Below are 14,141 nucleotides of genomic sequence, written 5' to 3' on the forward strand. Positions count from 1 at the left end.
TGTAGAGGTGCATCGGAATGTAAAACTGGTGACACAGAAAACGCTCAAATTATAGACAGTAGGAAGACTTAGTCTTCCTGTACTTAAGTCGGCATTGTGTCTCTTATATTTATTTCCGATGAAATTTCTGTGTTTCATCGTGAATGGGAAGGTCCAAGGGATATAGTAAACCTGCAGAGGTGCATCGGAAAGTAAAGCTGATGACACAGGAAACGCTCAAAACATAGACACTAGGAAGACTTAGTCTTCCTGTACTTAAGTCGGCATTGTGTTTCTTATTTTAAATTCCGATGCAATTCCTGTGTTTCATCGTCACTGTGAAGGTCCAAGGGATACAGGAAACCTGTAGAGGTGCATCGGAATGTAAAACTGGTGACACAGAAAACGCTCAAATTATAGACAGTAGGAAGACTTAGTCTTCCTGTACTTAAGTCGGCATTGTGTCTGTTATATTTAATTCCGATGCAATTCCTGTGTTTCATCGTCAATGGGAAGGTCCAAGGGATACAGTAAACCTGCAGAGGTGAATCAGAATGTAAAACTGGTGACACAGGAAACGCTCAACACATAGACAGTAGGAAGACTCATTCTTCCTGTACTTAAGTCGGCATTGTGACTCTTATATTTAATTCCGATGCAATTTCTGTGTTTCATTGTCAATGGGAAGGTCCAAGGGATACAGTAAACCTGCAGAGGTGCATCGGAATGTAAAACTAGTGACACAGGAAACGCTCAAAACATAGACAGTAGGAAGACTCAGTCTTCCTGTACTTAAGTCGGCATTGTGTCTCTTATATTTAATTCCGATGCAATTTCTGTGTTTCATCGTCAATGGGAAGGTCCAAGGGATACAGTAAACCTGCAGATGTGCATCAGAATGTAAAACTGGTGACACAGGAAACGCTCAACACATAGTTAGTAGGAAGACTCATTCTTCCTCTACTTAAGTCGGCATTGTGTCTCTTATATTTAATTCCGATGCAATTTCTGTGTTTCATCGTCAATGGGAAGGTCCAAGGGATACAGTAAACCTGCAGAGGTGCATCGGAAAGTAAAACTGGTGACACAGCAAACGCTCAAAACATAGACAGTAGGAAGACTCAGTCTTCCCGTAGTTAAGTCGGCATTGTGTCTCTTATATTTAATTCCGTTGCAATTTCTGTGTTTCATCGTCAATGGGAAGGTCCAAGGGATTCAGTAAACCTGCAGAGGTGCATCGGAATGTAAAACCGGTGACACAGGAACCGCTCAAAACATAGACAGTAAGAAGACTCAGTCTTCCTGTACTTAAGTCGGCATTGTTTCTCTTATATTTATTTCCGATGAAATTTCTGTGTTTCATCGTGAATGGGAAGGTCCAAGGGATATAGTAAACCTGCAGAGGTGCATCGGAAAGTAAAACTGGTGACACAGGAAACGCTCAAAACATAGACACTAGGAAGACTCAGTCTTCCTGTACTTAAGTCGGCATTGTGTTTCTTATATTTAATTCCGATGCAATTCCTGTGTTTCATCGTCACTGTGAAGGTCCAAGGGATACAGTAAACCTGTAGAGGTGCATCAGATTTGTAAAACTGGTGACACAGAAAACGCTCAAATTATAGACAGTAGGGAGACTTAGTCTTCCTGTACTTAAGTCGGCATTGTGTCTCTTATATTTAATTCCGATGCAATTTCTGTGTTTCATCGTCAATGGGAAGGTCCAAGGGATACAGTAAACCTGCAGAGGTGCATCAGAATGTAAAACTGGTGACACAGGAAACGCTCAACACATAGACAGTAGGAAGACTCATTCTTCCTGTACTTAAGTCGGCATTGTGTCTCTTATATTTAATTCCGATGCAATTTCTGTGTCTCATCGTCAATGGGAAGGTCCAAGGGATAAAGTAAACCTGCAGAGGTGCATCGGAATGTAAAACTAGTGACACAGGAAACGCTCAAAACATAGACAGTAGGAAGACTCAGTCTTCCTGTACTTAAGTCGGCATTATGTCTCTTATATTTAATTCCGATGCAATTTCTGTGTTTCGTCGTCAATGGGAAGGTCCAAGGGATACAGTAAACCTGCAGAGGTGCATCGGAATGTAAAAGTGGTGACACAGGAAACGCTCAAAACATAGACAGTAGGAAGACTCAGTCTTCCTGAACTTAAGTCGGCATTGTGTCTCATATATTTATTTCCGATGAAATTTCTGTGTTTCATCGTGAATGGGAAGGTCCAAGGGATATAGTAAACCTGCAGAGGTGCATCGGAAAGTAAAACTGATGACACAGGAAACGCTCAAAACATAGACACTAGGAAGACTTAGTCTTCCTGTACTTAAGTCGGCATTGTGTTTCTTATATTTAATTCCGATGCAATTCCTGTGTTTCATCGTCACTGTGAAGGTCCAAGGGATACAGTAAACATGTAGAGGTGCATCGGAATGTAAAACTGGTGACACAGAAAACGCTCAAATTATAGACAGTAGGAAGACCTAGTCTTCCTGTACTTAAGTCGGCATTGTGTCTCTTATATTTAATTCCGATGCAATTTCTGTGTTTCATCGTCAATGGGAATGTCCAAGGGATACAGTAAACCTGCAGAGGTGCATTAGAATGTAAAACTGGTGACACAGGAAACTCTCAACACATAGACAGTAGGAAGACTCATTCTTCCTGTACTTAAGTCGGCATTGTGTCTCTTATATTTAATTCCGATGCAATTTCTGTGTTTCATCGTCAATGGGAAGGTCCAAGGGATACAGTAAACCTGCAGAGGTGCATCGGAATGTAAAGCTAGTGACACAGGAAACGCTCAAAACATAGACAGTAGGAAGACTCAGTCTTCCTGTACTTAAGTCGGCATTATGTCTCTTATATTAAATTCCGATGCAATTTCTGTGTTTCATCGTCAATGGGAAGGTCCAAGGGATATAGTAAACCTGCAGAGGTGCATCGGAAAGTAAAACTGATGACACAGGAAACGCTCAAAACATAGACACTAGGAAGACTCATTCTTCCTGTACTTAAGTCGGCATTGTGTCTTTTATATTTAATTCCGATGCAATTTCTGTGTTTCATCGTCAATGGGAAGGTCCAAGGGATACAGTAAACCTGCAGAGGTGCATCGGAATGTAAAACTAGTGACACAGGAAACGCTCAAAACATAGACAGTAGGAAGACTCAGTCTTCCTGTACTTAAGTCGGCATTGTGTCTCTTATATTTAATTCCGATGCAATTTCTGTGTTTCATCGTCAATGGGAAGGTCCAAGGGATACAGTAAACCTGCAGATGTGCATCAGAATGTAAAACTGGTGACACAGGAAACGCTCAACACATAGACAGTATGAAGACTCATTCTTCCTGTACTTAAGTCGGCATTGTGTCTCTTATATTTAATTCCGATGCAATTTCTGTGTTTCATCGTGAATGGGAAGGTCCAAAGGATATAGTAAATCTGCAGAGGTGCATCGGAAAGTAAAACTGGTGACACAGGAGACGCTCAAAGCATAGACACTAGGAAGACTTAGTCTTCCTGTACTTAAGTCGGCATTGTGTTTCTTATATTTAATTCCGATGCAATTCCTGTGTTTCATCGTCACTGTGAAGGTCCAAGGGATACAGTAAACCTGTAGAGGTGCATCGGAATGTAAAACTGGTGACACAGAAAACACTCAAATTATAGACAGTAGGAAGACTTAGTCTTCCTGTACTTAAGTCGGCATTGTGTCTCTTATATTTAATTCCGATGCAATTTCTGTGTTTCATCGTCAATGGGAAGGTCCAAGGGATACAGTAAACCTGCAGAGGTGCATCGGAATGTAAAACTAGTGACACAGGAAACGCTCAAAACATAGACAGTAGGAAGACTCAGTCTTCCTGTACTTAAGTCGGCATTGTGTCTCTTATATTTAATTCCGATGCAATTTCTGTGTTTCATCGTCAATGGGAAGGTCCAAGGGATACAGTAAACCTGCAGATGCGCATCAGAATGTAAAACTGGTGACACAGGAAACGCTCAACACATAGACAGTAGGAAGACTCATTCTTCCTGTACTTAAGTCGGCATTGTGTCTCTTATATTTAATTCCGATGCAATTTCTGTGTTTCATCGTCAATGGGAAGGTCCAAGGGATACAGTAAACCTGCAGAGGTGCATCGGAATGTAAAACTAGTGACACAGGAAACGCTAAAAATTATAGACAGTAGGAAGACTCAGTCTTCCTGTACTTAAGTCGGCTTTGTGTCTCTTATATTTAATTCCGATGCAATTTCTGTGTTTCATCGTCAATGGGAAGGTCCAAGGGATACAGTAAACCTGCAGAGGTGCATCGGAAAGTAAAACTGGTGACACAGCAAACGCTCAAAACATAGACAGTAGGAAGACTCAGTCTTCCCGTACTTAAGTCGGCATTGTGTCTCTTATATTTAATTCCGATGCAATTTCTGTGTTTCATCGTCAATGGGAAGGTCCAAGGGATACAGTAAACCTGCAGAGGTGCATCGGAATGTAAAACTAGTGACACAGGAAACGCTCAAACCATAGACAGTAGGAAGACTCAGTCTTCCTTTACTTAAGTCGGCATTGTGTCTCTTATATTTAATTCCGATGCAATTTCTGTGTTTCATCGTCAATGGGAAGGTCCAAGGGATACAGTAAACCTGCAGAGGTGCATCGGAATGTAAAACTGGTGACACAGGAACCGCTCAAATTATAGACAGTAGGAAGACTTAGTCTTCCTGTACTTAAGACAGCATTGGGTCTCTTATATTTATTTCCGATGAAATTTCTGTGTTTCATCGTGAATGGGAAGGTCCAAGGGATATAGTAAACCTGCAGAGGTGCATCGGAAAGTCAAACTGATGACACAGGAAACGCTCAATACATAGACACTAGGAAGACTTAGTCTACCTGTACTTAAGTCGGCATTATGTCTCTTATATTTAATTCCGATGCAATTTCTGTGTTTCATCGTCAATGGGAAGGTCCAAGGGATACAGTAAACCTGCAGAGGTGCATCGGAATGTAAAACTGGTGACACAGGAACCGCTCAAAACATAGACAGGAGGAAGACTCGTCTTCCTGTACTTAAGTCGGCATTGTTTCTCTTATATTAATTTCCGATGAAATTTCTGTGTTTCATCGTGAATGGGAAGGTCCAAGGGATATAATAAACCTGCAGAGGTGCAACGGAAAGTAAAACTGGTGACACAGGAAACGCTCAAAACATAGACACTAGGAAGACTTAGTCTTCCAGTACTTAAGTCGGCATTGTGTTTCTTATATTTAATTCCGAGGCAATTCCTGTGTTTCATCGTCACTGTGAAGGTCCAAGGGATACAGTAAACCTGTAGAGGTGCATCGGGATGTGAAACTGGTGACACAGAAAACGCTCAAATTACAGACAGTAGGAAGACTTAGTCTTCCAGTACTTAAGTCGGCATTGTGTCTCTTATATTTAATTCCGATGCAATTTCTGTGTTTCATCGTCAATGGGAAGGTCCAAGGGATACAGTAAACCTCCAGAGGTGCATTAATGTAAAACAGGTGACACAGGAAACGCTCAACACATAGACTGTAGGAAGACTCATTCTTCCTGTACTTAAGTCGGCATTGTGTCTCTTATATTTAATTCCGATGCAATTTCTGTTTCATCGTCAATGGGAAGGTCCAAGGAATATAGTAAACCTGCAGAGGTGCATCGGAAAGTAAAACTGATGACACAGGAAACGCTCAAAACATAGACACTAGGAAGACTTAGTCTTCCTGTACTTAAGTCGGCATTGTGTTTCTTATATTTAATTCCGATGCAATTCCTGTGTTTCATCGTCACTGTGAAGGTCCAAGGGATACAGTAAACCTGTAGAGGTGCATCGGATTTGTAAAACTGGTGACACAGAAAACGCTCAAATTATAGACAGTAGGGAGACTTAGTCTTCCTGTACTTAAGTCGGCATTGTGTCTCTTATATTTAATTCCGATGCAATTTCTGTGTTTCATCGTCAATGGGAAGGTCCAAGGGATACAGTAAACCTGCAGAGGTGCATCAGAATGTAAAACTGGTGACACAGGAAACGCTCAACACATAGACAGTAGGAAGACTCATTCTTCCTGTACTTAAGTCGGCATTGTGTCTCTTATATTTAATTCCGATGCAATTTCTGTGTCTCATCGTCAATGGGAAGGTCCAAGGGATATAGTAAACCTGCAGAGGTGCATCGGAAAGTAAAACTGATGACACAGGAAACGCTCAACACATAGACAGTAGGAAGACTCATTCTTCCTGTACTTAAGTCGGCATTGTGTCTCTTATATTTATTTCCGATGAAATTTCTGTGTTTCATCGTGAATGGGAAGGTCCAAGGGATATAGTAAACCTGCAGAGGTGCATCGGAAAGTAAAACTGATGACACAGGAAACGCTCAAAACATAGACACTAGGAAGACTTAGTCTTCCTGTACTTAAGTCGGCATTGTGTTTCTTATATTTAATTCCGATGCAATTCCTGTGTTTCATCGTCACTGTGAAGGTCCAAGGGATACAGTAAACCTGTAGAGGTGCATCGGAATGTAAAACTGGTGACACAGATAACGCTCAAATTATAGACAGTAGGAAGACCTAGTCTTCCTGTACTTAAGTCGGCATTGTGTCTCTTATATTTAATTCCGATGCAATTTCTGTGTTTCATCGTCAATGGGAAGGTCCAAGGGATACAGTAAACCTGCAGAGGTGCATTAGAATGTAAAACTGGTGACACAGGAAACGCTCAACACATAGACAGTAGGAAGACTCATTCTTCCTGTACTTAAGTCGGCATTGTGTCTCTTATATTTAATTCCGATGCAATTTCTGTGTTTCATCGTCAATGGGAAGGTCCAAGGGATACAGTAAACCTGCAGAGGTGCATCGGAATGTAAAACTAGTGACACAGAAAACGCTCAAAACATAGACAGTAGGAAGACTCATTCTTCCTGTACTTAAGTCGGCATTATGTCTCTTATATTAAATTCCGATGCAATTTCTGTGTTTCATCGTCAATGGGAAGGTCCAAGGGATATAGTAAACCTGCAGAGGTGCATCGGAAAGTAAAACTGATGACACAGGAAACGCTCAAAACATAGACACTAGGAAGACTCATTCTTCCTGTACTTAAGTCGGCATTGTGTCTTTTATATTTAATTCCGATGCAATTTCTGTGTTTCATCGTCAATGGGAAGGTCCAAGGGATACAGTAAACCTGCAGAGGTGCATCGGAATGTAAAACTAGTGACACAGGAAACGCTCAAAACATAGACAGTAGGAAGACTCAGTCTTCCTGTACTTAAGTCGGCATTGTGTCTCTTATATTTAATTCCGATGCAATTTCTGTGTTTCATCGTCAATGGGAAGGTCCAAGGGATACAGTAAACCTGCAGATGTGCATCAGAATGTAAAACTGGTGACACAGGAAACGCTCAACACATAGACAGTATGAAGACTCATTCTTCCTCTACTTAAGTCGGCATTGTGTCTCTTATATTTAATTCCGATGCAATTTCTGTGTTTCATCGTGAATGGGAAGGTCCAAAGGATATAGTAAACCTGCAGAGGTGCATCGGAAAGTAAAACTGGTGACACAGGAAACGCTCAATGCATAGACACTAGGAAGACTTAGTCTTCCTGTACTTAAGTCGGCATTGTGTTTCTTATATTTAATTCCGATGCAATTCCTGTGTTTCATCGTCACTGTGAAGGTCCAGGGGATACAGTAAACCTGTAGAGGTGCATCGGAATGTAAAACTGGTGACACAGAAAACACTCAAATTATAGACAGTAGGAAGACTTAGTCTTCCTGTACTTAAGTCGGCATTGTGTCTCTTATATTTAATTCCGATACAATTTCTGTGTTTCATCGTCAATGGGAAGGTCCAAGGGATACAGTAAACCTGCAGATGTGCATCAGAATGTAAAACTGGTGACACAGGAAACGCTCAACACATAGACAGTAGGAAGACTCATTCTTCCTCTACTTAAGTCGGCAGTGTGTCTCCTATATTTAATTCCGATGCAATTTCTGTGTTTCATCGTGAATGGGAAGGTCGAAGGGATATAGTAAACCTGCAGAGGTGCATCGGAAAGTAAAACTGGTGACACAGGAAACGCTCAAAACATAGACACTAGGAAGACTTAGTCTTCCTGTACTTAAGTCGGCATTGTGTTTCTTATATTTAATTCCGATGCAATTCTTGTGTTTCATCGTCACTGTGAAGGTCCAAGGGATACAGTAAACCTGTAGAGGTGCATCGGAATGTAAAACTGGTGACACAGAAAACGTTCAAATTATAGACAGTAGGAAGACTTAGTCTTCCTGTACTTAAGTCGGCATTGTGTCTCTTATATTTAATTCCGATGCAATTTCTGTGTTTCATCGTCAATGGGAAGGTCCAAGGGATACAGTAAACCTGCAGAGGTGCATCAGAATGTAAAACTGGTGACACAGGAAACGCTCAACACATAGACAGTAGGAAGACTCATTCTTCCTGTACTTAAGTCGGCATTGTGTCTCTTATATTTAATTCCGATGCAATTTCTGTGTTTCATCGTCAATGGGAAGGTCCAAGGGATACAGTAAACCTGCAGAGGTGCATCGGAATGTAAAACTAGTGACACAGGAAACGCTCAAAGCATAGACAGTAGGAAGACTCAGTCTTTCTGCACTTAAGTCGGCATTATGTCTCTTATATTTAATTCCGATGCAATTTCTGTGTTTCATCGTCAATGGGAAGGTCCAAGGGATACAGTAAACCTGCAGAGGTGCATCGGAATGTAAAACTGGTGACACAGGAAACGCTCAAAACATAGACAGTAGGAAGACTCAGTCTTCCTGTACTTAAGTCGGCATTGTGTCTCTTATATATATTTCCGATGAAATTTCTGTGTTTCATCGTGAATGGGAAGGTCCAAGGGATATAGTAAACCTGCAGAGGTGCATCGGAAAGTAAAACTGGTGACACAGGAAACGCTCAAAAAAAAGACACTAGGAAGACTTAGTCTTCCTGTACTTAAGTCGGCATTGTGTTTCTTATATTTAATTCCGATGCAATTCCTGTGTTTCATCGTCACTGTGAAGGTCCAAGGGATACAGTAAACCTGTAGAGGTGCATCGGAATGTAAAACTGGTGACACAGAAAACGCTCAAATTATAGACAGTAGGAAGACCTAGTCTTCCTGTACTTAAGTCGGCATTGTGTCTCTTATATTTAATTCCGATGCAATTTCTGTGTTTCATCGTCAATGGGAAGGTCCAAGGGATACAGTAAACCTGCAGAGGTGCATTAGAATGTAAAACTGGTGACACAGGAAACGCTCAACACATAGACAGTAGGAAGACTCATTCTTCCTGTACTTAAGTCGGCATTGTGTCTCTTATATTTAATTCCGATGCAATTTCTGTGTTTCATCGTCAATGGGAAGGTCCAAGGGATACAGTAAACCTGCAGAGGTGCATCGGAATGTAAAACTAGTGACACAGAAAACGCTCAAAACATAGACAGTAGGAAGACTCATTCTTCCTGTACTTAAGTCGGCATTATGTCTCTTATATTAAATTCCGATGCAATTTCTGTGTTTCATCGTCAATGGGAAGGTCCAAGGGATATAGTAAACCTGCAGAGGTGCATCGGAAAGTAAAACTGATGACACAGGAAACGCTCAAAACATAGACACTAGGAAGACTCATTCTTCCTGTACTTAAGTCGGCATTGTGTCTTTTATATTTAATTCCGATGCAATTTCTGTGTTTCATCGTCAATGGGAAGGTCCAAGGGATACAGTAAACCTGCAGAGGTGCATCGGAATGTAAAACTAGTGACACAGGAAACGCTCAAATCATAGACAGTAGGAAGACTCAGTCTTCCTGTACTTAAGTCGGCATTGTGTCTCTTATATTTAATTCCGATGCAATTTCTGTGTTTCATCGTCAATGGGAAGGTCCAAGGGATACAGTAAACCTGCAGATGTGCATCAGAATGTAAAACTGGTGACACAGGAAACGCTCAACACATAGACAGTATGAAGACTCATTCTTCCTCTACTTAAGTCGGCATTGTGTCTCTTATATTTAATTCCGATGCAATTTCTGTGTTTCATCGTGAATGGGAAGGTCCAAAGGATATAGTAAACCTGCAGAGGTGCATCGGAAAGTAAAACTGGTGACACAGGAAACGCTCAATGCATAGACACTAGGAAGACTTAGTCTTCCTGTACTTAAGTCGGCATTGTGTTTCTTATATTTAATTCCGATGCAATTCCTGTGTTTCATCGTCACTGTGAAGGTCCAGGGGATACAGTAAACCTGTAGAGGTGCATCGGAATGTAAAACTGGTGACACAGAAAACACTCAAATTATAGACAGTAGGAAGACTTAGTCTTCCTGTACTTAAGTCGGCATTGTGTCTCTTATATTTAATTCCGATACAATTTCTGTGTTTCATCGTCAATGGGAAGGTCCAAGGGATACAGTAAACCTGCAGATGTGCATCAGAATGTAAAACTGGTGACACAGGAAACGCTCAACACATAGACAGTAGGAAGACTCATTCTTCCTCTACTTAAGTCGGCAGTGTGTCTCCTATATTTAATTCCGATGCAATTTCTGTGTTTCATCGTGAATGGGAAGGTCGAAGGGATATAGTAAACCTGCAGAGGTGCATCGGAAAGTAAAACTGGTGACACAGGAAACGCTCAAAACATAGACACTAGGAAGACTTAGTCTTCCTGTACTTAAGTCGGCATTGTGTTTCTTATATTTAATTCCGATGCAATTCTTGTGTTTCATCGTCACTGTGAAGGTCCAAGGGATACAGTAAACCTGTAGAGGTGCATCGGAATGTAAAACTGGTGACACAGAAAACGCTCAAATTATAGACAGTAGGAAGACTTAGTCTTCCTGTACTTAAGTCGGCATTGTGTCTCTTATATTTAATTCCGATGCAATTTCTGTGTTTCATCGTCAATGGGAAGGTCCAAGGGATACAGTAAACCTGCAGAGGTGCATCAGAATGTAAAACTGGTGACACAGGAAACGCTCAACACATAGACAGTAGGAAGACTCATTCTTCCTGTACTTAAGTCGGCATTGTGTCTCTTATATTTAATTCCGATGCAATTTCTGTGTTTCATCGTCAATGGGAAGGTCCAAGGGATACAGTAAACCTGCAGAGGTGCATCGGAATGTAAAACTAGTGACACAGGAAACGCTCAAAGCATAGACAGTAGGAAGACTTAGTCTTCCTGTACTTAAGTCGGCATTGTGTCTCTTATATTTAATTCCGATACAATTTCTGTGTTTCATCGTCAATGGGAAGGTCCAAGGGATACAGTAAACCTGCAGATGTGCATCAGAATGTAAAACTGGTGACACAGGAAACGCTCAACACATAGACAGTAGGAAGACTCATTCTTCCTCTACTTAAGTCGGCAGTGTGTCTCCTATATTTAATTCCGATGCAATTTCTGTGTTTCATCGTGAATGGGAAGGTCGAAGGGATATAGTAAACCTGCAGAGGTGCATCGGAAAGTAAAACTGGTGACACAGGAAACGCTCAAAACATAGACACTAGGAAGACTTAGTCTTCCTGTACTTAAGTCGGCATTGTGTTTCTTATATTTAATTCCGATGCAATTCTTGTGTTTCATCGTCACTGTGAAGGTCCAAGGGATACAGTAAACCTGTAGAGGTGCATCGGAATGTAAAACTGGTGACACAGAAAACGCTCAAATTATAGACAGTAGGAAGACTTAGTCTTCCTGTACTTAAGTCGGCATTGTGTTTCTTATATTTAATTCCGATGCAATTCCTGTGTTTCATCGTCACTGTGAAGGTCCAAGGGATACAGTAAACCTGTAGAGGTGCATCGGAATGTAAAACTGGTGACACAGAAAACGCTCAAATTATAGACAGTAGGAAGACTTAGTCTTCCTGTACTTAAGTCGGCATTGTGTCTCTTATATTTAATTCCGATGCAATTTCTGTGTTTCATCGTCAATGGAAAGGTCCAAGGGATACAGTAAACCTGCAGAGGTGCATCAGAATGTAAAACTGGTGACACAGGAAACGCTCAACACATAGACAGCAGGAAGACTCATTCTCCCTGTACTTAAGTCGGCATTGTGTCTCTTATATTTAATTCCGATGCAATTTCTGTGTTTCATCGTCAATGGAAAGGTCCAAGGGATACAGTAAACCTGCAGAGGTGCATCGGAATGTAAAACTAGTGACACAGGAAACGCTCAAAACATAGACAGTAGGAAGACTCAGTCTTCCTGTACTTAAGTCGGCATTGTGTCTCTTATATTTAATTCCGATGCAATTTCTGTGTTTCATCGTCAATGGGAAGGTCCAAGGGATACAGTAAACCTGCAGATGTGCATCAGAATGTAAAACTGGTGACACAGGAAACGCTCAACACATAGACAGTAGGAAGACTCATTCTTCCTGTACTTAAGTCGGCATTGTGTCTCTTATATTTAATTCCGATGCAATTTCTGTGTTTCATCGTCAATGGGAAGTCCAAGGGATACAGTAAACCTGCAGAGGTGCATCGGAATGTAAAACTAGTGACACAGGAAACGCTCAAATTATAGACAGTAGGAAGACTCAGTCTTCCTGTACTTAAGTCGGCTTTGTGTCTCTTATATTTAATTCCGATGCAATTTCTGTGTTTCATCGTCAATGGGAAGGTCCAAGGGTTACAGTAAACCTGCAGAGGTGCATCGGAAAGTAAAACTGGTGACACAGCAAACGCTCAAAACATAGACAGTAGGAAGACTCAGTCTTCAGGTACTTAAGTCGGCATTGTGTCTCTTATATTTAATTCCGATGCAATTTCTGTGTTTCATCGTCAATGGGAAGGTCCAAGGGATACAGTAAACCTGCAGAGGTGCATCGGAATGTAAAACTAGTGACACAGGAAACGCTCAAACCATAGACAGTAGGAAGACTCAGTCTTCCTGTAATTAAGTCGGCATTGTGTCTCTTATATTTAATTCCGATGCACTTTCTGTGTTTCATCGTCAATGGGAAGGTCCAAGGGATACAGTAAACCTTCAGAGGTGCATCGGAATGTAAAAGTGGTGACACAGGAAACGCTCAAAACATAGACAGTAGGAAGACTCAGTCTTCCTGTACTTAAGTCGGCATTGTGTCTCTTATATTTATTTCCGATGAAATTTCTGTGTTTCATCGTGAATGGGAAGGTCCAAGGGATATAGTAAACCTGCAGAGGTGCATCGGAAAGTAAAACTGATGACACAGGAAACGCTCAAAACATAGACACTAGGAAGACTTAGTCTTCCTGTACTTAAGTCGGCATTGTGTTTCTTATATTTAATTCCGATGCAATTCCTGTGTTTCATCGTCACTGTGAAGGTCCAAGGGATACAGTAAACCTGTAGAGGTGCATCGGAATGTAAAACTGGTGACACAGAAAACGCTCAAATTATAGACAGTAGGAAGACCTAGTCTTCCTGTACTTAAGTCGGCATTGTGTCTCTTATATTTAATTCCGATGCAATTTCTGTGTTTCATCGTCAATGGGAAGGTCCAAGGGATACAGTAAACCTGCAGAGGTGCATTAGAATGTAAAACTGGTGACACAGGAAACGCTCAAATTATAGACAGTAGGAAGACTCAGTCTTCCTGTACTTAAGTCGGCATTGTGTCTCTTATATTTAATTCCGATGCAATTTCTGTGTTTCATCGTCAATGGGAAGGTCCAAGGGATACAGTAAACCTGCAGAGGTGCATCGGAATGTAAAACTAGTGACACAGGAAACGCTCAATACATAGACAGTAGGAAGACTCAGTCTTCCTGTACTTAAGTCGGCATTATGTCTCTTATATTAACTTCCGATGCAATTTCTGTGTTTCATCGTCAATGGGAAGGTCCAAGGGATATAGTAAACCTGCAGAGGTGCATCGGAAAGTAAAACTGATGACACAGGAAACGCTCAAAGCATAGACACTAGGAAGACTCATTCTTCCTGTACTTAAGTCGGCATTGTGTCTTTTATATTTAATTCCGATGCAATTTCTGTGTTTCATCGTCAATGGGAAGGTCCACGGGATACAGTAAACCTGCAGAGGTGCATCGGAATGTAAAACTAGTGACACAGGAA

The sequence above is a fragment of the Schistocerca nitens genome, chromosome 4 (assembly GCF_023898315.1).
Source record: "Schistocerca nitens isolate TAMUIC-IGC-003100 chromosome 4, iqSchNite1.1, whole genome shotgun sequence".
Lineage (NCBI taxonomy): Eukaryota > Metazoa > Arthropoda > Insecta > Orthoptera > Acrididae > Schistocerca > Schistocerca nitens.